General features: G+C 52.0%; 1 protein-coding gene across 1 annotated transcript in view; it reads left to right on the forward strand.

The window, feature by feature from the left end:
* The window catches only part of LOC109453648 (treslin-like), a 162,508-nt gene that overhangs the window by 21,154 nt on the left and 116,822 nt on the right, over positions 1-24,532 (forward strand). Inside the window, exons 2-3 of the mRNA XM_088789403.1 lie at positions 21,088-21,217; positions 24,397-24,493. The gene's annotated coding sequence lies outside the window, so the exon portion shown is untranslated. The remainder of the gene's footprint in view (positions 1-21,087; positions 21,218-24,396; positions 24,494-24,532) is intronic.

Consider the following 24,532-nt stretch of genomic DNA (forward strand, 5'->3'; position numbering starts at 1 on the left):
GATGGATGCGGGGTGCCCTTGCTCCCTCAGCTTCTCTGTCGGGGCCACAAGAGTAAGCCTGGGGGCTGCCCTCAGGTGGGGGGGCTCAGGGCCCCCATGTGCACCCTGGAGAGTAAAGCTGATGGGTCAAGGGCAAGATCACGTGATTAGATCCTACTCTTAGGAGACAGAGTGGTCAGAGCAAAGCGATCTAAATTCTATTTCTTCTTAGACTGTCTCACTCTCACTCACCAGAGTCGTGTTCTCGCTCCCTCATTCAGTGTCAGAGACAAAAATGGGGCAAATAGCAGGCCCTGTGCCCCTGAAGAGGTATCTGCCATAGGGGGTCCGCGTCGCCAGCCGAGCAGGGAAGATAGATGCTGATAAAGCGACAGCTCTGGTGACACAGCCTTGGCCCCTGTAGCAGGTCTGAAGCCCAAGGCATTTTAAAGGCAGCTGTTTGCAACAGTGTCCTGTAAATGCCCATGTTAAATAACACTGAATCCATTGCCACAGGCGCTGTGGGCTGGTTTCTAAAACCTTCACCACTGCTCCTTTGGCTTAAAAGAAAGGCCTTGTGTGGTGGCCAGTCCCACATCAGAAAATCTGCTGATTCTGCCTTGGAGCAAAGTCGTCAGCCCTGCCCTGGAGACACGTGGAGGACGGGGCTTGCAGGCGGGCAGACCACGTGCACAGCCCCCGCCCTGGCCGGCGCAGCTCCTGCAGGGCCTGGCCCTGGGAGCGGGGCTGCACAGAGCCCCTCACTCTGCCATCTGCAGCCTGATGGCCTTGCTGCTGATGGAATCTGTCACTGTGTGTACGAGTCAGAGCTTCCGAGGGGAGGGGCTCCCCAGCTCCGACAGCACTCCTGGCTGTGGGGACAGCTGTCAGACACGCTGCCGGCCAGGTGTCTGCGCGATGATTTATCACCTGTGTCGGAGCAGCCCGGTGATGTCTTATTAATCGCAATGTCAGGTAACCTAACGACAGTGTCTTGGCAACGGGGCGCCATTTTCAGTTTCGCAAATCAGCATCTTACATGTGGACTTGGGGCTCCTTTCTTAAAGATAATCTTGTTCCCTAGGGAATTTGTTCTCTTTTGTTTGTTTGTTTAGTTATTTATTTATTTATTTATTTTGACTTTTTATTGGGGAACAGTGTGTACTACCAGGACTTTTTTCCAAGTCAAGTTGTTGTCCTTTCAGTCTTAGTTGTGGAGGGCTCAGCTCAGCTCCAGGTAAGGTTGCCGTTGCTAGTTGCAGGGGGCGCTGCCCACCATCCCTTGCGGGAGTCGAGGAATCGAACCGGCAACCTTGTGGCTGAGAGGTCACACTCCAACCAACTGAGCCATCCGGGAGGCAGCTCAGCTCAAGGTGCCGAGTTCAATCATAGTTGCAGGGGGCAAAGCCCACCATCCCTTGTGGGACTTGAGGAATTGAACTGGCAACCTTGTGGTTGAGAGCCCACTGGCCCATGTGGGAATCGAACCGGCAGCCTTCGGAGTTAGGAGCATGGAGCTATAACCGCCTGAGCCACCGGGCCAGCCCTGTTTTGTTTATTTTTTAACCAAGATTGAAGTTTTAATCTATGCACATGTGAGGAATTCTACGAAGATAACCGTTCCACAGAGACAGGGACTATTATTTTTGTTTGGATCTGGGAAAAATGAATATTTCAAATGGCATAGTTGTAGGTAATCAATGAGTAAGATTTTTCATTGTTTGCCAGTTTCACACCGTCTCCTACGTGCCTTAACTTGCAACGTCCTTTTGCTAACGCGTCTGGGAGCCGCCCCCGGCGGGAGGGCTCCAATGCTGCCCAGGCGCTTTTCGGGGCTGGTGGCCCAGAGGCCAGCCAGGCGTGGGCACCTGGGGGGCTCTGCACGCCGGTGCCGGAGTCAAGGCCTCCCTTCCAGTCCCGTGAGCCTCATCCCCTCACCCAGGACATGGGCTGTCATGTTCACAGTGCTGAGGCGAGGCTTAAATGAGATGGGGTGGAGAGAGAGAGCGCACCCCAGCTTCTGCTGCACAGCAACCCCTCCGTCAGAACTGCCTCTCTCCTGGTCCCCTTCACTCGGTGCCAGGACAGGACACGCCCTGTGGAGCAGCTTTCTGCTGGGGGACGAAGGCCGGCCTGACCCTGTGCCCTGCCCGCAGCCCAGGCTGCCCTGGCAGACGCTGCTTTCCCTTGGATTTCAGCCTGGCTCTTCCAGACAGCCCTCCTCTCAGCCAGCCGCCCCCGGGCTGGCCGCGCTGAAGCCTGCATTTGTCAAGTGACAGATTTAATGAAAAACGGGGCGCAGACTCACATGCATTAAGGAAGGAACCGAGCTTTCTTGGCTACAGCGCCCTGCAAACACCAGCTCTGTGCAGCCAAGCTCAGGGAGATTGATTTCTTTAAGTCCTTCATCTCACGGCGATATTTCATCTCGGGAAGTCAATACTATGGGTGTTGTCATTTAAACAGTGCTCTCTTCTGCCCGTGTTTGAATTGTTAGGTGGCCGTCCCAGAGACTTCTCCCCCCACTCATTTCCTTGTTAATCAGAAGCCAGCTTCTTTGTTGCTTTAATGCAAGAAGGGCCCGGCTTGATGAGCCAGCCAGCGTGGGGCTTCTGGCGACGTGGCATATGCAGTCTGAGTGTGAGGTGGGCTTTGCCCACGAGATGTCTAGGGAGGGAAACGGACATAAGTCGTAAGTCAGGCCTTGGCGCGTTGCTGTCCTTGGTCCTGAAGGTGGTGTGAGAGCTAGGACTGGGGGAGGCGGGCGGAGAGCGTCCAGGTGTGGCCTGGGTGGTGGCAGAACGTGGCCAGATGTAACTGTACCTCCCTGGGTCCAGCTCGGAATGCTCTTGACCTTGTATTTGGCCACTCGGAGGAGTCAGATACCTGGAAAACAAGTCCCACTAAATCCCTGGGGGCCAAGTATGGGCCAGTGCATCTCATTAATTGTTATTGGGGGGCCTGGACCAGGGGTGGTGGTCGTGGCCCGTTACAGATCAAAGATGCTTGGTGAGGGCAAAGTCCGAGCTGGAAGGACGGGTCTTCTTGTGCCGTGTTGTCCCGGCCGCATGCAGCCCCGGCGCCCTCCGCTCCCTTATGCTTCCTTCCTCTCGCCTCCCTGCCCGTCTCCATTCAGGATTTGCCGGGCACGGGGCTGTACGCATCACCATTTCTGTCCCGGGAGCTCACCTGTCTAGTAGGGAGACAGGTAAGTGGACGGACTGTCCAGGGTACACGTGTTACGAAAAGCTTGCTCGCCGTGAAAGCAGGTGGGCTCAGAAGGTCGTGAGTCTCTGAGGTGACATGCACCAGGCTGGTGACGAGCCCCCATGAGTGTGATTTCACTCCTGTCGTATCTGCCTGGTTGTACAGAGAGGAGACGGCTTGGGCAGCAAGTCGGGGAGGCTCCGGGCGCGTGTGGAAGGAGGAGTGGGCCCCGCCGAGTGCGGGAGTGTGTGGGTCCCAGTGCAGAGGCCAGAGACTGGACATTGGGCGAGTGACAGGGAATGGGGAGAGGAGGGAACAGAGAAGGGGCCCCACCGTAATGTGCTGTGTGGGCCCGGAAGGAGCAGGGACGGCCTGTGACAGTGGTGGCATGAGCGGAGTTTTCGGAAGTTAGCACGAGGACGGCACACGGCAAGGATTAGAGAAGCTGCAAGAAGACAAGTGAGGAGGCGCGTGCAGTGGGGCAGCTGCGCGAGGACAGGGCCACAGGGAGGTTCTAGAGGGGGAGGGGACAGGCAGGGGAGGCTTGTGAGGTACCGAGGAGGTGGAATTGTCAGAGACGACTGCGCCCAGACGCTGGGGGTGACGAAGGAGCGGTCGGAAGGACGGTGGTCGCTCACCCAAGGCAGGCGTGGGAGGAGGAAGAGGACGTGGGAAGGGGGCGTCTGGACGGGATGGCCGGGGGCTGGAGCTGCTGCTCGGGGGTTGGCAGCAGGGACACCCGAAGTCCCGGTCACTTCGGGGAACGCATAGAGAAGGTGGGGGACCGGCAGGCCCTTGGGGTGTTCTGAGAAGAGAGCGCAGGTTGGGAGGCTGAGGAAGGAGCGACGCAGAGGCGAGGAAGGCGGTGTGCTCAGTGTGTCGGGCGGCACAGCGGCGCGCGTGGGATGAGCACGAGCTGGCACTTGGTGTCGGGCGGCTTTTCTGAGCGCCGGTCCCAGGCCGTCGCGGGCAGGCCCCCAGGACGCGTCCAGCGTCACTTTCCCTAAACCCCTGCTAGTCAGCAAGAGTTGTTGGCTGAGGCATAGCTTCTTGCCCACTCAACTGCCTGGCCCAATAGGTGTTTAAATAAAGGTTGCACAGGGTCTTACAGTTTCCAGCCTGACAGCGTATCTCCCTTCAGGCTGGTTATTAAGGTTTCAGAAGCTGCTTCATGCATCCAGGACACACTAATACTGCTTTACACGGATGGTTTCCATGGAAACCAATCTCATCAATTTTTAATCATTTCTCTGGATGTTACTGTCAGCAGGTGACGGGCTCGGGCTCTGTCCCCTCATCTGGCCCTGATCCTGGGGGGTGGGTGGGACGTGTCATCCCACGCACACCAAGGGGTTAGCAGTCTTAACTGTCGTTACTGCTATTATTATTATCCTAAAGCAACGGAAACCACAAATTTCAGGGTTTAAAATAAAGTTTTCCAGTGCTACACTTTCAATCGTAAGTTGCCTTGTGAACTAACAGAGTTGGAATTTAAACAGACAGAAAATATGCAACTATTTGTTGAGGTTATAAATGAGAATTCTTATGCTGAGTGGGGGATTGCTGTAGACTGAGTGGCAGTGACTCCCTCAAATGCACAGGTTAACATGCCAACCCCCGTGTGAGGGTATGAGGAGGGGGCCCTTAGGAGGTGATCAGGTGATGAGCGTGCAGCCTCATGAACAGAATTGGTGCCCTGATAAAGGCCCCCCGAGAGCTCGCAGAGGGAGGACACAGCAGGAAGTGAGCTGTCCATGGGCAGGAAGTGGGCCCTCAGCAGACACCGCCCCCGAACTGTGAGAAGTCAATGTTTGATATTTAGAAGCCGCCCAGCGTTTGGGTTCTGGGTAGCAGCCCCACGGACCGAGAGGCGTGGGGATTGATTTCCCTCTCAGACTTTAGGGGTCTAAGCCACCAGTTGGTCCCCTGCGGGGACACGTCTCCTGGCATCGCAGGGAAGAGCGCCTGGGCAGCCAGCCTGCAGCCCCCACCCAGCTCCTCGTGTGAGGAGCCCATGCAGGTGACATCACCTCCACCTCCATGCCCCTGTGTGTCAGTGGGGGTGTCCGCAGCACCTCCCGCACAGGTTTGTAGCCACAATGAAACGTGGCGGGCATGGAGGCCCTGCACTCCCTGGCAGGTGGGAAGCGCAGGTGACGCTGGGCTGTCAGTAGCTGCTGCTCGGGCCCCAGTGCCCCATCTACCAGTCATGTCACCTAAGTGCAGGAAGCACTGGCGGAGTACCTGCTCTGCCCCGGTGCTGCGCCGCTGCTCAGCAAGTGCAGAAGGCGGGCATGTGACATCAGCATTAGCCGGCAGAGCAGATAATGGTTTACTATACACGTAGAGTAATCACAGGATAGTGACAGCCGTGTGGCTCTCTAGCAGTCTGAGCTCGGGAAAGGCTGCAGAGGCCCGGAGGAAGGGCAGGGATGCCCACTGGTGCCCAGGCACAGATCCAGGCTGTGCCCCGGCGGGGCTCCTGAGCAGGGAGGCCTTCCGGGCTCCTCCATGCCCTCATGGCCGAGCGTCTCCCTGTGCCGGTCACTCGTGTCCACTTGCCCCAAGAAGCCTGTCCCATCCCTCTGACTCATCCGTCCTCCCTTCCACTTGTTAAGAACACATGCCTGAGCTCTGAGAGCATCCACGGCCTCGGAGTAGCTGCCTCCTCTCCCCTCCCAGGGGCCAGACAGTGCCTGATGCATGGTAGGTGCACTGTGATGGATGAAACGATCATAAAAGCACTTAAATAATCAATGCTCGTCCCCCCACCCCACCCCCGGCTGTGAGAGCCCACACCCCCCTGACGTCCCCCTTCGCCTTTGAAGGGGAGAGGAAGTCAGGGGGCTGTGTCTTTCCCTATACGCTTCTCATACATGACTCCTTTATTCAGGAATCCAGGAGACCCCAGGGGCCTCACTTGTGATTACAGCGGCTGGGAGACAGGAGGGAGGGCTGTAGGAACCTGGCAAACGCACCCTCATTGCCGAAATGTCAGACCCACTGGAGTCAAGCCCATGAATCTTGTTTTATTGCGAGATGCAAAGTCGCCATGCCGCGGTGGCCACAAAATTGATGGATGGGTTTCCCTGCGTTCACCCAGCACCTCGCTGCCTGGGAAACCAGATAGATCGCCCGTGAACAGGGAGAGGAAATTAAAACCGCCCTTCGAGGTTCTTTCCGTTACTGCTGATAGAGATGGGGCAGACATTCACGGCCTCTGGTCGCCAAGTTGTCCACGCTCTGTTTCCACGGCGTTTTTCGTAAGGAAATCAAAGCAGCAGTGCGGAAACAAACTGGCCTGGTAAATCATAAGCAACTTTCCACTCCAGGGAGGGGCAGGAGTGGCCACAGCCCCCGGCCCAAACGCTGATCTTTTTTGACTCTGTTAATGAAGGAGGTGCAAAGGGCAGTGCCTGGCTGCTTTCCTGTGCGACTCTCGGATCCCTGGGGAGCCTGAGCCTCTTACCCAGTCAGTTTTCTGGCCCAGTTCCTCTTTTGTAAGTAGCCACTGTTTTCCTCATGCCTCCAGTGTAATTAATAGTTCAGGTCAGCAGCAGCACATTCATTGCGGGCCTACTGTGTGCTCGGCACACTCAGTGCTAGATATGACATATGTGTGTATGCTGTTTCCTAATATAATGGGGGGATAGAGAGAGAGCATGCACGCAAAATACCACTTCACTGCAATACGGCTGACAAGGATATTCCCAGAATATTTTCCCTGCTTTTTGTTGTGATTTTTGTTATTTTTGAAGAAAATGGAGGTATTTCTATTTTTCTAATCTATCTTTTCCTTTGTGGTTTTCCTATCACTTGTTAAGTATTCGTTTCTATTTTAATTTTCTGTGGTCAAAATTTTTTGAAGTGATAGATGCGAATGAGTTATCTAGGTCATCTTTCTTTTTTTTTAATTACTTTGTATTTGAAAACATTAAACAAATCACCTTCTCTGTGTCTTTTGTCGCTCCTTTTTGTTGTTGCTGTGTATACAATTCACACACACACTGTCCCAGTGACTTGTTTTCTCTTATGGCAATACTGTACTCTCTTTATTATTGTTGACTTAACCATGCATTTCAATACCTGGCAGAGCTAGCACACCCTAGAATCTCCTTGCCGTCTATCCTATTTACTCTTCCTCTGAATATTAGGGATACTTTTTTCAGTTCCCAGAAAACATCCAGAGAAATTTTTTTTGAAATGGCATTCAATCTACAGCTTTATTTAGGTAAACCATATGTTTGTGCTATAACCTGGATATAATCATCCAGGAATGTAACATATTTTTCATTTTACTCAAATTTTCTTTTAAGTTGTCCAAAAGTTTGATTTTTTTATAAAGATCACTCCCATAAAATATTGGTGAGTTTATTATAATAATTTGTGTGTTTTGCTATAATTTAGATGATAGGATATCTTTTTAAATCTGTATTTTAGTTAGTTATTGCCAATATGCAAGGAAGTGACTTTTTATTTTCTGTATCTTGCTGTATCTGGTCAATGGAGTACACTTAAAAATATTAACTCTGGAAGTTTTCAGTTAAAACTTTCTGCATCTGTAGGTTTGCAGTCATAGTACCTACGTATACTGGCACTTTGCCTCTTTCTTTTTAATCTGTGTCACTAGTACTGTCTTTTTTGTATCAGAGACTATCGGTTTGTACTTTACCTTTGAGTATATATTGAGTTTAAGATACTACTTTTATTGTAACAGCACCAATACTTAATTGGTGCTTATTATGTGGTGTCATGTGCCAGGCACTGTTCTCTGTGTGTCTCTTCATCAATCCTCACTTAAAGCTGTTATTATCTCCATTTTCTAGATGAGAGAGGTTGGTAACTGTCCATATAAACAACAGAAATGGGACGTGAATCCATGTGTCTGACTCTGCCTGGCTCTAAACCTCTTCTAGAGGACTTGCTTCGATCCATATTATAAAGCATATTTTATTGGGATTATATGTTGAACTTGATCAAGTAACGTTTTGTCATCTCATGACCATGAGTCTTTTCTTACTTGGGCTAATAATGACTTGAAATAGATTTCTCATTTTTGAGGCTTTATCCTCACATTAAATATATTTTCATGTATTTTTCTCATCTTAGACTCTCCTGGTCATTATTTTTACTCATTCTTTTTTCTATCCTACTATTTTTATTTTTATTAACTTGTAGAAGTTCTTTAGATGCTTTGGAAATTAATTCTTGTCTTTAGGGGTATAACACATATTTTCTAATCTTTTCATTTATTATTGTATATTTTATCATACCAAAGACTAACGTGCTGTTCCATGTGTCTCTTTTTCATGCTGTTCCACGCATCAGTTCATGCTGTTCCACGCGTCAGTTCATGCTGTTCCATGCATCAGTTCATGCTGTTCCATGCATCAGTTCATGCTGTTCCATGTGTCAGTTCATGCTGTTCCATGCGTCAGTTCATGCTGTTCCATGCGTCAGTTCATGCTGTTCCATGCGTCAGTTCATGCTGTTCCATGTGTCAGTTCATGCTGTTCCATGCGTCAGTTCATGCTGTTCCATGCGTCAGTTCATGCTGTTCCATGCATCAGTTCATGCTGTTCCACGTGTCAGTTCATGCTGTTCCATGCATCAGTTCATGCTGTTCCACGCGTCAGTTCATGCTGTTCCATGTGTCAGTTCATGCTGTTCCATGTGTCAGTTCATGCTGTTCCACTTGTCAGTTGTTTGTGCTGTTTTATATATCAGCTGGCTGACACCTTTGAATCCACTCACTCTGAGCATCAAGGAGAGCATGAGCCCCCCTTGTGGATTTGATTTTGGAATGTTTTCTCCTGGTTCATATATACATATCCCCCCTTCCCCACATCTAGTTTACCGCTAATATTCTTCACATCTCAGTTTTTGCTCCGTCTGTTCAGGGAAGCCGTTTCAGATCCCCACTATTATACTCACAGCCTCTGCATTCTCTCTCTTCCTCCTCCTCCCTTTCTCTCGTACTTCATTTCACAGGTGAACAATTGTGTGTTTGTTTATCCTAAATCAGCCCCCTGTCCCTACCCGTGCTCTGTAAACTCCCTAGAAGTCCTCACCCCTGGGAGCATGGAAGCTGGCGTGGCGCAGGGCCTCATAAATATCTGTTGAGTAAAGGAATGAGGGAGTGAATGAAACAAGGAGCCTCCTTCTGCCGACCACACTTCCTTGGGGGATGTGCCCAGTCTCGCCATAGGCAGAGCCCTCTGCGTTGCTGAGCGGTAGATCTCCAGACGTGGCACTGGGCGGAGGAGAACAAACACCGCGCCTGGAGGCCTAAGGCCTGGACTTGCGACTTGGTGCCCCCTCTTCCCAGCGGGGTGAGGAGCCCCAGCCCTCGGGCCTCAGTCTCCCCACTTGGAAGAGGAAGAAGCTGGACCGGGGCTTCCCCGAGGTTCTGAGGTCCTCACTTCGGTGGTTCTGTGCTGTTGCTGGGCACCGCCCCCCTTGTTACAGGCCCAGCACAGCGGCTGTTGAGAAGGAGCAGCGGGGGACTGCCACCTTGACACCTCTCATTTATTTATAGGTCTGACTGACTAACAGGTGCGAAGAATCAGCATTTATGCAACTAAAGTGTTCCGTCCTTTCGGATTGTTTTCCAAAATGACGGTGCTTGTGGAAAACTCGTATCTTTGGGGCATGATTAGGGAGCCCAGCTAGCAGCTGAGGATTATGCTGCGTCCCATCTGCCGTCACGTGAAGTTAGCTGTGCTCAGTCATTCTTAGCTTGGTGACCTTGAGAAAGTCACCGAAACCCTAGATCTGTAAAGGACGGTGATTTTCTCCCATTCTGTAGAAGAGTTGTGATGGTGAAGAAAGAATGTGAACATTTTGGTAAGTTATAAAGTAGCCCACGGACGCTGGCGACTGTTAACATTGTTCATGTTACTCTGGCATTTTCAGGAGCATGTGAAAGCTTATGTATAGCTGATTGAGTCAGTTTTTCATAAAGTATTTCCAGAACATTACGGCCACTTTAGCTAAAAGGCACAGGAAACTCTTAGATCTCAATTATAGCCAAGCAACAGCTACTATTAAGTGGGTTTTAAAAAACAAACAGAAGAGTGAAATTAGTTGATTTCTTGGTTCATTGAATTGGTTGATTCACCATCCAAAGCTAGACCAGACAACTTCCCCCCCACAGTGTTTCTGTGTCAGGGTGGGGGTGGGAGTTTGGGGTCAGAGTGGGCGGAGCTCCATGCCGTGTGCTGCCCGCTGACACCGGCCCGTGGGCCAGACGGCGGGAGGCAGTGAGAAGCCAACACCGGGCTGCCGGCCGACAAGCCTGTCCTCACACTCGTGCTCGCCCCCCACCAGCCCCTAAAGTTCACATGCGCCTCGTGCTCAGCAGCCCCGCCGCAGCACACCCAAGCACCACCGGTCACTGCCAGAACCTTGGAGAGGTGACGTCCTGCTCTTAGTGCCCTACGGGCCGCCCCGCCCCCAGGAAACCAACGTGTTGTGTCCACCCTCGGGCATCCTCAGCCTCAGTATCTCCTGACTTTGGGGGCAGGGATGGAGAGTCTCCTGGGCTTGCCTCAGGTGTGTCCCGCGGCCTCCACGCCAGTCACCCAGGGCCTAACGCCCCGCCCCTCAGTATACACCTGGTCACAGCTTGGGCTCTGCAGAAGCAGTCTGAAGTGAAGTTTGGGGTGCAGGCTGTTCACTGTGGGGTAACAGCTGTGGAAGGAGGGGAGGAGACATGTCTGGCAGTGGGACAAGGTGATAGCTGTGCGGGCTCAGCAAGCCCAGGCCAGGCTGAGCGTCTGTGCACTGAGCGCGCCCGCCGGACTGGCCCCATGGGGGCAGTGGCCAGGCCTGTGTGCTCAGGGCCAGAGAAAGGTGCTCCACGCTGAGGAGAAACCGAGGTGGCAACCGATGGTGGAGGCTCTGCTGAGCACCCTCCCCAAATGGGCAGCAGACCTTCCTGGCCGGGGGCTGGGCAGCACCTCTCCGTGTCCACCCGTCTGCCCCAGTCTCCTTGGGGCCACTGCTTGGTGCTCATTCAGGGCAGCTCGTCCAGGACTTTGGTGGCCTCTCTTCTGCAGGAGCAGAGGTTGAAGCCAGCGCCGGCGGCCAACAGCAGGCGGTCCGGGAGGCGCGAGCTCTGAGCTGGTTTGACAAGAGCAGGGCTCGGGGGCTCCTCTGCTTTACATCAGTTAGAAAGCTGGAACGCCTCACCATTCACGGGGCTCACCAGTGACCCTGTCGTCTGCTCCTCAGTGTATGTGCCTATATAAACACAACCCGATGAAAAGAATCCAAGTAAACAAGCTCACAGATGCACCCGAGACCAGCCTGCTGTCGCCATGGCTGTCTTGTACATCTGAAAACCACACTTCCAGCGCTTCTGAGCTCATGTTATTAGGAGATATCAAGTGTAATTAGCATCCTCTCAAAAGCACAACGGCCTTCTCATCCCTGAAGAGAAGCTGTTTAATTGGTTTGGGCAAACTGAGCGTCAAGCGGTAGAAGCACCGGGAAGCAAGACCACAAGAGCAGCTTGAAGCAGCGGGGCTTCTTCAGGGTAAGGGCACGCGTGCTCTTTGATATTCATAATGAAGACCCTGAACGTGTAGACACCATTTCCGAGGCCCTTGAAATTGGAGAGCTCATTTCATCCTCAGAATAGCCCTCGCGTGGGAGACGCTTTCCCACGAGAGAAAACCGTTGACTGCAGTCACTTGTAAGGAAGCAGGGCCCACCCGGTGTGCCTGGTCCCCAAGCCCAGCAGCCTGCCTCCAGGTCACAGCCCGGAGACCTTACCTAGATATGCGGTTGCCACGAGTTACTTAACTCTTGGGGGCCCGTTTCCCCAAAATGTAAACTGGAATGATAGTCTCTGTCTTGTCACACCCTCAAGTGGGGGTGATGAAAATGAAAAATGGGGTGATAGGTGGAGATGTGTTTTGGAAAACTGTCAGCCTGCATTGTGAGTATAAAGATGCATTTTCGCATCCTGAGCAGATGGGCTCACGTGTCTCTCCACCCCGTCTAAGTCCATGAGCATCACCAAGGCTTCCCAACGGGTTTATTTTCTTACCCCTGTGAACTCGGCCACATGGCATGAAACCGTCAAGTCTGAGTTCCCGGACACCCTTCCAGACCGAACGCCAAGAAGCAGTTACTCAGCAGCAGGGCACCAGGCTGTCCGAACGCCCGCGGAGGCAGCAGCTGTGCCCTGCTCTCCTGCACCTGCTGCGCCCTCAGCCCTCCCCCCATGGGGGGACAGCGTCCTGGGGCAGTGCTGAGATGCAGGACTTTCCGTTTTAAAATCAGGACAGTGGCAAGCCAACTGCCCCTGGACTTTCAGTGCCAGTCGGGACGAGTTGTTCACCCGTAACCCCAGGCCCAAAGATGACGCTGCTGGGGGTGCTGGCAGCACTACAGGGAGGCCACCCGCCTTCCCAGCTGGCACTCAGGGAGGCCTCGCCCACCGTGACACGGCGGCGTGGGCACCGGAAGTGAGGGCTCCAGCTGTCAGGTGGGACTGGGGAGCCCGGAGCGTGCAGCATCGTTGCTTCCCGGGGCAGGGACGTTCCGGGCACAGAATGAAGGAAGGCGGACGAAAGTTGCAAGAGGAATTTGAGATGTAACTGAGAGTTGGGGAGGGGACATCAAGAGGTAAATTCTAAGAACAGAACCATAAAAGGGACTGACTGTTGAGTTCAGAAGATAATTCTGAGACTGTCACAGGGTTGGAAAGTGGAAGGCGGTGTTGCTTAGAGCTTAATTACCAAATCAGGCAGACGGTCTGCGAGGGGCAGCGTCAGGGTTGAAGGGGCAAAATAAAGATTAGCTGCAGGAGAGCTGTCTAGGTGTCCATCGTACTCTGTTTGCAGCAGAACCAGCTCCTTCCACCGGCTCGTCAGCCTCAGCACTGTTGGTATTGGGGCTGGATAAGTCTTTGTTGTGAGGTGTGCATTGTGGGGTGTTTAGCAACTTTCCTGTCCTCCACCCACTAGAGGCCAGTTGTGACGACCCAAATGTCTCCGGACATTGCCAAAACCACCCCTCACTGAGAATCACCGCTTAGATCAATCGTGGCCACCTTCAAGCTTTCAAACTCTGAGCGGCTCTGGGTATATCATTTCCGGCTCTGAAGGGTAGGGCGGGCCCTGGGCAGCCTGGTGGAAAATCTCCTCCATAAAAGTTAATGATTGGGGCTTTCTGGCTTCCGTGCGGTGCTGAGATAATGAAGGAATGGTGTGGTGGGTACCGCCGTGGCGTTTCCTGCTGTGAAGACGTGCCAGGCAGATGTGCTTCGACGCTCGCCGTTCTGAGCAGGGTTTAGTTCAGCCAAGGCTTATTTACCTCTGAAGGTCCCTGGTGAGGCTTTTCCTGAGAGCGTATGGCTCAGATTCAGGGTGCAGACAGCGTCGGCCACGCACGGGACTAGCGCCACAGGCGTCTTCTTCCTTGGGACTCAGACGCAGGCTGGAACCGCCTTCAGCCTCGGCCCGCTTGTTTCTCTGCATCTCCTCCAACCATACTGGCGGGCAAAGACTACATGTCAGTTTCTGAAACAGGATATTGCCGAGCAAACGGAAAAGACAAACTGGGGGGCAAGACCTCACAGCTGGGGTCACCTTCTCCTCGTCAAAATCTGTGCGAAAGTCAGCAAGAAATCCTAGCGCATCAAGGACCCAACAAACAGGGACTGTGCCTGCTTGTCCCTCCTCAGCTCATGCTGTCACGGCCACTCACTCGGATTCCCATCCGTCCGTCTCCGCAGAGACCTAGTGCCCTGCCTCCAGGAGCCCCTACCAGTGAGAAGGTGGTTAGGGGACCCCGGGGCGGTGGCTCCCACTGGGCGTTGTACGTAGACTCTGCGCTTCTCCACTGGGGCTCAGCTCCAGTTCCCGCCTAAGCCCAGTAGGTCTTCTGTTTGACAACACACCCTGTGCTGGCGGAGTTTCTCCCTTGTCTCGCTTCCCTCCCTCGCTGGCACTTCCTGGAATCTCGTCTGCACTCACACCCTCAATTTAAGGTCGGTTTTTGAGGAAACCCAGACGGACACATGGACTGCATGCCCGTAGATGAGGACCTGGGGTGCCCTCGCTCCAAGGCTGTGTCTACACACAGACACACACTCAATGTCAAGTGCATTGCTGGCGTGCAACCCATGTTCAAAGACCAAGTGCATGGGAAAGCGCTCTTACTGGCCACGTGGGAAATTTCATTTCCTCAGGTTTCCTGTGGAGAGTGAGGCCTGGTTTCCCAGAGCTATAGCAGACGTAAGTTCTAGACGGCAAGGGGTCGTGTAGATCTGTGCATTCTCATGTGCGCTGCCCTTATTTATGTAAACATGTTTAAGGTGCCCATTCATTTCATCCTGGCATACAGTTCTTGCTGCTGCAGTGCAGGCTGAGACTTACCCTCTCTGAGGGGTAAGCAGCAAGGTTGACTCTGAGTTGAATCTTTAGCTAGATGCCTTTTTTTTTTTTTAAGATTTATTGATTTTCAGTTTTTTCCTTCAATGCATATATGTATGTTTTTTCTTCTAAAACTGATCATATGCTATCTCCTATTTTTTATTTCTTGTTTTAATTTATTTGTCATGGGTATTTTCCATCTGTAATTTTTATTAGAATTTGGTTTATTTGAGGCGTGCAGTACAGTGAGTGGGTATTTACAGAGCTTACGATGTGATCGCGACACTGAGTCCAGTAGCCCTCAGACACGTGCACGCTTCTCAGCGTATCCCCGACAATATTCCCCTTGACCTTTCCCGCCATCCCCACCCCTCCCTCGGGCAACCACCATTTGCTCTCTGCTTCTCTGAATCCATTGTTGTTTTGTTACCTGAAATAAGTCACCCAGAGCAAGATAAATACCACACAGTTTCATTTATATGTGGCATCTAGACCCTTTAAAAAAAAAATTTACTTGGATTTAACACCAGAACCTTATATTTACATCTTCACAATTTGAGAGCATTTTTAAAGTCTTGGGTAACATTTATGAACTCTATTTGTCTTCGTGAGCTAAAAGGAAAACCTCGTTATGCCCCGTTGGCAACACCCAAGGGTTAGGGTTCCTCTCTGATCCCCCTGAGTAAGTTCTGGCTGAAGCCCAGGTGAAGCCTCCGCACTCCACTCCCTCATCACTGACAGGTACGGGTGGAGGTCTTCAAACAACCAGAACATGTGCTGATTCGTTTCTAATTGAAACATGCACGCTTGTCGTACACGTGGCCTAGATCTTAGCAGAGAAGGCTGAGACCTAGAGCAAAGTGGCTGACGCCCCGTTTCCTCTGTGTGTGGGGGTTCCAGCGCCCTGCTCTGGGTTTCTGAAAGTTCCTAGCGGCACCGGTTCTACGTCACACCTGCGTCTGGATTCCTGCTTTTGCTGAGCTTTTCTTCTCTGTGCTTCTTTCCTGCCCTGGCCGGTCTCCCCTGCTCTGCACAGACTCAGCTATGAACTCCATCTCCTTGCCTGGTTTCCAGCAAAACTCACACAAAGCACATCATCCGGTGTTTGGGAAGTAAGAGCTCGGGCTACAGCACGTTGACAGTGAGGAGGGGACATGCCTGTCCTTTGGCGCTTCCACGCTGGGTGTCTGCACTGGCCACTTGCCTCCCAGCACCCCCGCTCCTGTCTCCTGCTTCTTTCTCAGCCCTGGACTTTGCCCCTGTGCTCGTACGACAGGCTGTAGTACCGAGTCTCTGTGCCAGGCCCCTCCCTCCAGGAGGACGGCACAGCCCACCGTGCCGAGCTCAGGACTGGCTGTGTGACATCCAGCCAAAGGTTGCGGAGTCAGGCCGTGCTCCAGCAATTCCATTGTTCCTCGTTGACACCAAAAACTCAGACTTCCGCTCCAACTGGCCCAGCCCAGGGAGCCAGCCTGTGGCCCTGGAACCAGAGTCTGTCTGTCCATATGGGAGCCACAGGCATGACCTTGGCAGACGAGCCACCATGTCAGACACGGGCTGGACACCCCAACTATCGCCAGATAGTGAGCGTTGCGCCCTGAGTGCTGCCAGCCAAGTGTTCCTGAAAAAGGGACACCGTTCAAGGTCAGTCTGTGTCTTCAGCAGCTCAGGCGCAGACTCCAGCCACGAGGCTCTCGGCAGGTTTGAAAGTGGAGCGCTGTGCGGTGTTGGGACAAATGCGCGCCTCGCTGTAAATACTTCCGTTCCCTTTGGGGTCTAAGTGTTCCCGGTTCCCCTCTGCTTTCCTGCCTTTGAGGTGCTCAGAGCACTCACGACAGAAGGACGGGCTTCTGCGCAGTCTACAGGCTTGGCCCAGGCTGCTGTCTTGTGGAATGAGGTCATTTTTGAAAGTACCAGACTGATGTGTTTTTCGTCTGTCTCAGACGCATGTTAAGTTCCCTGGCAGCCATTGCACCAGCAATGCTCCAGGAGAGGGGAGGGCACGTGCCTCCCGCGGATGTACAGATATAGGGGACACTCCATCAGACCAGAAGAGGAAGTGAACCCCACCCCTTCCGGCCTCAAGAGAGTTGTCGAGAGGAAGGAGGCAGCGAGACAGGCAAGCGGGAGGGGAAGGAGGTGTGTCCTGATTCTGTCGCCCAGCTGAGGCTCCAGAGCAGGGCTGTCCAAACTTTTTTCAACGTTTTTCACCAAGGGCCTTATGCGGTAAAATACACAAACAGCCAGGCCACTCAGTCGAGGTGAAGTACGTATTGCCTCACCTGGTTTATTTAAGTAAACTAAATATATTTTTGGAATTTGCTGCGGGCCAATTAACAATGGATTGTGGGCCGCAGTTTGGACACCCCTGCTCCAGAGGCTGCCTTAGCTCTTGGGGGCTGACGGAGGGGGGGGGGGGGAAGGACAGTGTCCAGTGTCTCCTGGTGCCCCTAGGAGGTCACAGAGGCTGACAATGTTGGCTGGAGGTTCCCTCAGGGCAAGGGGTGTCGCTCATGTGGAGAGGGGTGCTGCAGCAGATTGTCCTGGCCGAGAACTAGCTTAGCACCACATGCCGGCCTCGGCAGACATGCGGCCCTGACAGGGCTGGGTTGGAATCGCGACAGCAGGACTTCTGAGCTCGGGCAGGGGCATCCAGGGGCATGCAGCCCGATGCCAGCAGGCACCTGTCAGTCCGCTGCGCCATCCTGGAGACAGAAGAGCCACTGCAGGAGAGGGTGGTGCCGTGTCCTGGCTGTGCTGGAACAGTTAGCATCCGATTAGACTCCTAACGGCCCATTCATCCCCTCCGCTTGTCACCAGCGTCTGCTGGAGAATTGGAGTTCTTAATCCCCCGCGCTCTAAGTGAATATGTATTGAACTGTTCTGACAGCTTGGAAATTCTGCTGAAGATTCTTGATGACTTCCATGTCAGGATCAATTTGCAGCCTTGTTTTTTCAGCTGATTAAGTCCCATCCCATTTTCTTGAGCCAGGGTTGCAGAGGACCTGGCTTCTTCCATCTCCACTACAGGAGGGGTGGCGGGGGCCATCCCCGCAGGCTGGGGATGAGGTCTGACGTCCAGGACCATCGAAGCCAGTGGGAGTCCTCTTATTTTGCTCAAGGAACAGTGAGCTCCCTACTAAAAACATTACACGATGCAGCCTGTGCCCAGAGAGGCCGTGAAAAGTCAGTAAGAACATCCTGGTACGTAAGCTTCTAACCGGGGCTGAGTCTGGGACGCAGGATAAAGATACGTGTCAGTAGGGTGGGCACGTCCCAGCTCTGCCGGTAAATGTCTGTGGGACGTTGGGCCCGCTTCTCACACTTTCCTAACTTTCCTCGTCAGTCACATGGGGTATTGGTAATAGAAAGCTCATAGGGTGGCTGTGGAGATGAGATGTTATGAATGAAAGTTCTCTGCTTAGTCCTGCAGCCATAGTAAGTGTTCATTGCCTGTTAGCTTTGTAGCAGAGACGTAACAGAGCATTTCTCTTTCTTCGCCTTCCTCTTCCTCCTCCTCATCCCCTCCTCTTCCCTGTTCTCTGTCTCAGCCAGAGAAAGTGCAGCACGCACTGCCCACAGTGTAATTGTAAGTTTTCTAGTTGTTAAGTTAAAAAAAAAGCAAAGAAACAGGCAAAATTAATTTAACATTATGTTTGACATGAAGCAATATGGAGCGCACGATCCTTGGAAAGCGTAATCGATATAAACATTATTCAGTGAGACGCTTCACGTGTTTCTCCTGCAGAGTCTTCCCATGCTGTGTGTGTTACAGTCACCGCACGCCTCATTTGGGACGGGCCACGTCTCAGCCTCCGTCAGCCACAGGAGGCGAGAGGCCGGGGTATTGCTCAGCACAGCTCCGGATGCAGGGGACCTTCTGAATTCCCTGGAATTCCCCCCTTGTCCCATCTGGTCCCCCAGCCCCCTCCCACCCAGGCCCTCCTGTCTGCTGCCCTGGAGACCCCACATGCAGGCTCCATAGCCTCTGAGCCAGCCTGAGGTCGGGAGACGTAGCATCAAGCCCGTGTCTCCAGATCCAGCCTCAAGCGACCAGGCCCTGACCACCAGGATCTGGCACGGCCACCCTTCCCCTCACAGCACCTCCCAAGCTGTTTCCCGGTTTGTCAAAGCACATGAGAAAGGATGCAGCTGGACATCCAGGTGGGAGAGATGCAGGGACAAGGGGGGGGGCACGCCATCCTCCCAGCACCTCGTGTGCTCACCAGCCCAGAGCTCTGCAAACCACTACTTTCTGGGTTGTTACAGAGGCTTCCTTGCGTGGGCGTGGTCCCTCAAACTCCATTTCTGTCCCTTCTCCCCTCTGGAGCACGGGGGGTGGGGACAGTGCTGAAAACTCCAGGCTTCTAATCTTGGCCTGGTGTGTCCGGGGATGACCCCCACCCAGGAATCCTCGTAGTGTCGTCTCTTAGAACAAAAGAAACTCCTCATGGCTTAGGACTTTATGAGGGTTTAAGAGGAATGGAGACAAAGACCAAATATGTATACACTTCTTATCGTAAATCCCAGTATCACGGGAAAATGTCTGTCTGTGGTTCTTGCTGCTTTGCACACTTCCACATGTCTGCCTGCCAACTGCTGAGTTTGTGAGTCTGTGTACGTCCCCCTTATGTGGACAGTCGAGCACAGGCAGGATTGTTCTGGGAGCTTCCATGGCTAAGGTCTTCCAAGAGCCAGGACGGGGAAATGAGCAGAGAATTCCCTCTTGGCAGGCTCACAGGGCTCGGTTGCCATCCAGATGGGCCCTGTTGGCCATTCTGCCGTAACAGATTTCACAAACATATCAATTAATTTAAAACATGTTACTGCATAAACATTAAGAGACTCTGTAAGAGAGAATTCACCTCAACTAGTAATTGCTTGTTTTCTTCTATTTCCTTTCCACTCCGTGTCCAGATATGTACATCAAGTTTACATACGTGTAATCAGAGCGCAGGGAAAATGTTACATGCACTGTAGTTTCTGTTTTTCCTCCTAGGTCTGTACGATCAGCCTCCTCCCACATTCGGTATTGTTCTCATAGCTCCTGTTTTTAATGGCAACATCCTCACGCGTTGAAAGGATCTTGCATGATTAATTTTAAAACGATCCCTTTGAGGACATGCCTTTTCATTTATTATTTTAACGAACTTTAAAGTCCCAACTCCGTGTTATGCCTGATGAGACTGTGTTGGGGACACAAAGATACACAAGACATGGCCCTGGTCCTCACGATTCCTCCGCAGAAATCAGAGCTCAGCGGGCATCTCTGTTTGCCTTCTAGTTTCGTTCCTAAGTGGAAAGGCCTTGAAGCCAGATTTCTGATTCAGAAAAGCCAAGTGCTTTAGTGGCTGTGCGTGCATGTTGTCGAGTCCTGTCCCAGTTTATAGCCCCTCTAGCAGATGTTCAATTGTACCTGTTTCTCTGGAACCTTGCCAAAACTGGGTATTATCATTAAAAAAAAAAAAAAAAGCTTTCCCCAATTTAATAGCTACAGAGTGGCAGAGATTTATTTTAATTTGCATGTGCTCCTTTTAAAGTCCTTTCCTCAAGTCTCAGTAACTGCTTATTCTAGTCCTGACACTTCACTTTATCTATGAGGCTTCTTTCTCCCCCCCTGTACAGAGTTAACAGACATAATTCTCTCCTGTGTATCTCAGCTGAGGCCAGATAAGAGCACTAGGTGTTTCAGCTCCTTCCTGTTCAGCCACAAATCCCCCCAGTGGCCGTGTGGGTGCCACGCCCCTTCCTGCAGCCGCAGAGCCCCGCCCATTCCCCTGGGGGCAGACACATGACCCGAGTGAGCCAATCACATGCCAGTCCTTGAACAAATGGTGCAGCAGGTAGGCGTGTGGCTCCAGGCAGGCCGCTCACAGTCCTTCCCGAGGCTTCTCAGATTTGAGCTGGGAGAGGAGGAGCCCCTTTCCTTCTGCACCCCGGGTCTGTAAGGACGTGATTCTCCCTGCCTGGCCCTTCCCCCTCCTCCCTCTCCAGTCCACAGTCAGCCAGAGGGAGATGAGGCTGCTGGAGGGAGAGAGAGGCCGAGGGCGGGCGGGGGTAACGCGCCCTGGCAGCGTTTGCTCATCGGCGCCTGCCGCCCGCCAGGGCCGCCCCCAGACACGCTGCCCCTCGCCCTGCCTGCCGTGCAGACATGGATGGAAAAGAATCCATGTTTCCTCTTGGCTCGTGATAGTTAGTTTTCTCCACTGGCAGGTAAGAGTTGGTGTTTATTCAGCCAGGTGACCGTTCCTTGCATCTGATGGGGTTGGTGAGTTGGTCTTAGACTGTGGATGAAATTCTGCAATTACAAAAATTGAAGTTGAATGGCTTGGTGCACGAAGCCATTTGTTTGACGTGCGTTACGGCAGGCAAGGCAGACTCCAAACACAGCTCTTGGAAACGGAAGCTCCCTATTCCCATCCGTGCCATCAACGACCCAGATGATTTCTTCGAGTCATAAAGTGTGCAACTGGAAGTGAGTGTGAAGCCCCGTGTTTCCCTTTTGTTTTACCAGCAAAGGGAAGGTAAATCCGGCACAATCGGTGAGTGGAGGAGCTGGGACTGGACCAGCCGGGGGTGAAAGCAGCCCCTGGACAACCGAGACGCCAACTGTCGGATGACAAACTCGGGGGCCAGCAGCCCGCGTGAGCTGCCTTTATTATCGTGTCGTTCTCGCATCAGCAAGGGGCGTTTGTGCTGGGAGACACATTGAGACAGTGGACGCATCAGTCTCACGTACGTGGCACACGCCTTTGGCACAGCCTCGTCTCCCAGCCTCTCCGCGCCCGCCCTCACTCATCACCAGACGTGTGAATGGCAGTGGCCAGGTGCACGCAGCTTCTTTCTCCCACCAGGGCAGCAGGAGGCGGGGGGCGTGGCCCACTCCCCAGCACCCTTCATAGTTAATGGCCACAGTGAGGGGCTCTGGGCCCCACTCGCCCCTCAACACCTCTGGCCTTGCTCCCTGCTGGAGAGGCAGCACCCCAGGGTGAGTTTTCCACGCAGAGCAAGTGTGCAGTGAGACCAAACTATCCCTGGAGAGCAGAGCCCCTGGGCCCCAGGAATCCCTCCCTTTTTTGTGGCTACACCTCCCTTCGCGAGGAGTCGGGCTCTGCTGGAGGGGCCCTGGGTGGGGGGGGCTGGCCGGGAGGTGCTCAGACAGCAGTTTTTGGGTCGTTTGTCTCTGACTTGACTTTACGTCCAGGCCGGGTCACCGAAGGAAGGGTGGGCGTGAGAATAAAAGGGAGCGTGTGGACCCCAGGACCCCGAGAGCTCAGGGACAAAGACCTTGAGGTCCTCGTGCAAAGCCAGGGCCTCTGTCCCCCTCCCAGCCCCGCGTGACTGCCCCCGTTGGTTCTCAGTGGGCTTTTGAAACGAGAGGGTCGGGGGAAGAGAAGACGGGCTTGGGGAGACCCACCTGCACGTACTAGAGGGGAGGAATGCTGTTAAGAACATAAAATGTTATTAAAATCTTACTGGGACACGTACGTAATAGGAATATGGATGGCAGATTAGGTAAAATTATAGCCTCAATATAAATTTCTTGAATTTAATATCAGTACTGTGGTTATATAAAAGAATATCCTTATTTTTGGGAACAACACACTAAAATATTAAGGAAAAGGGACATGTTTTGTGTACCCTGGCAAAATACATTTGTAACAAATATTAGAAGAAAATTTAGTACTCCCAAAACCCAATGAGAAAAAACCACAAATAACCCACTGGAAAATTTTCATATAATACGTAGTAAATAATGGAAGCGGAAACATGAAAAGATACCCAATTCCCTAGTAATGAAAGAAATACAAATTAAAACAATAAGATACCATATTTCACCCATAGAATGGCAAAACCAAAAGAGTTTGGAAACATAAAGTGTTGCCACTTAAATTGGAAATGGTGCAAGTATAAAATAACAGCCGCTTTTGAAAAGCAGTTCACCTCTGGCCCACATGTGCACAAAGAGGCAGGTATGAAAATGTTCATAGCAGTCACGTTCCGAGTGAACACTTGACACATAAACCTATGTGAGAACATGGATGGAAGCGCCAGTCATTCCACTGCGTGGAAAATAAGTTGTAGAATGAAACTGTATATGCACTGAAAAAGTCAATAATGAAAAATATACTTCTAAAGAACACAATTTGTATGGATCTCTCAATCTACATGTAAAGTTATGTAAAAGCAAGGAAAATGATCCTGAAGTATTAATATAGGCACCAAACAGGAACTCAGGATGGAGGGCGGATGAGGGCGGCTCAGAGACTTCAGCTGTATCAGCAGAGTTTTATTTTTTGAAAATGAAAATGTATTCCTGTATTGCTTGTGTAATTAAGGATTCCATGTATAATTAAGAATTTCATATATAATTAAACGTTAATTTAAAAATGTAGGCAGCAGTCTTTAGCCCCCCAAGATCATTTATAAATCAATTTTCTTTTCTGTCTGTTAATAAATCAGCTGCCACTTGCCCTATGATGGTCCCCTCTACCATCCTGGCTTCTATTTTTACCCTTCCCTGGCACCTCTGGGTATACTATTTAAGTCTGTAACATTGTGGTTTGGAAATTAAAGTCAAGTCAGGACAAAAGAAAAGTGCTTCTGAATTGAAGTAGCGTGTGAATTGACCTTTCTGCGGTTCAGGTGTGTGCACGAGAACCCCTTCCGTCTTAATACTGTGAGGAAGCTGGCGAGACATGACCTGGGGGCACAGCTGTGTGCCTTGGGGAGATGGTGAGACGATGATATTCCTCTTCCCAAGCCCGACGACTAGAAAATATGAGTCTCACGTGAGACCACACAGTCTCCTTAAGATGGTTTGTGATTTCAGTCCTTAATTCTGGAGGGACTGAAAATACCCCTAGACATTCAGCCATAGCACCCGGGATACAAGGTGCAGGGAGAACTTACTGACTGCCGCGTTAACTTATCTTGAGAGTTTCAGTGTTGTTTGTTTGTATGTTTGTTTTTAATGGAGAAACTGAGGTCCTGAGGAAGGAAGAGAGTTCTCCAGGTCGCAGAATTTGGGGGCACAGTTGAGGGCGGACTCTGGCCCCGACCGTCCCCTACAGCGTGGCCTTAGTGTCTGTGTGGGATGACACTTGTGCACTAATTGTGTCACCTAGATGGCAGGGTGACTGGAGAAGAGGGCAGTTCCTCTCCTCTGTGGTCACATTTGCCTGCATGGCCCTAGCTCTACAATGCCCAGTATGTAGGCGTTGCTCCCTTGGCATCGCCCGCTTAGGAGACTGGTGTCCAGGGAGGGACTAGGTGACCAGTACTGGTGACCTGTGTCAGAATGGGCTGATGGCAGGAGCCCCTCATGGAAACTGCAAGATACAGTATAACCTTGAGTGTCAAGAATCAGAATAAAAGTTGTGTTTTTCTGGTCATCATTTAGCCACAAAGTTTTCCGCAGTCGTTAGGAAACTTGTTCCTGCATCTTCCCAAGGGGCAAGGGAAACTCAGAGGGAGGGACTCGCACTCTTCAGCCCTCACGTGCTTGTGTTTCGCTGCTGACTGACCAACATGTGCCAGTGGCAAAACTGTAAAAGCTGCTCAAGTCGGACATTTTCAGTCTCACCATGAAGAAAGTGAAGTCCTACAGTCAGGTCTGTAGGAACAGGTGTGGGGACATGCAGCAGCAAGTAGGAGCTGTCAGCGGCTCTAACGAGTAAACGGTCCGATTCTGAAGACGTCCACGTGGTGTGTAAGTGCAGTGGCGTGTGTGCGGTCTGGGAACGGACAGACCAGTGTTCTGACACTTCCTGGCATCGTCTGACATTTGCTCACTGTTCACCTTTGGTTTTCTGACCTGCAGAATGGCGATACTACAAGGCCATGTCGTTGCATTGAAGGAAAGTGACAGGATGGGAAGAGGGCCAAACCCCACCTCGCACTGCTCCTTTAGGGCTCAGGTAGGATGACTTGTTTAAAGCCCCTGGTGTGTAAGATTT

The sequence above is a fragment of the Rhinolophus sinicus genome, chromosome 13 (genome assembly GCF_057876585.1).
Source record: "Rhinolophus sinicus isolate RSI-liver-muscle chromosome 13, RSI-T2T, whole genome shotgun sequence".
Taxonomy (NCBI): domain Eukaryota; kingdom Metazoa; phylum Chordata; class Mammalia; order Chiroptera; family Rhinolophidae; genus Rhinolophus; species Rhinolophus sinicus.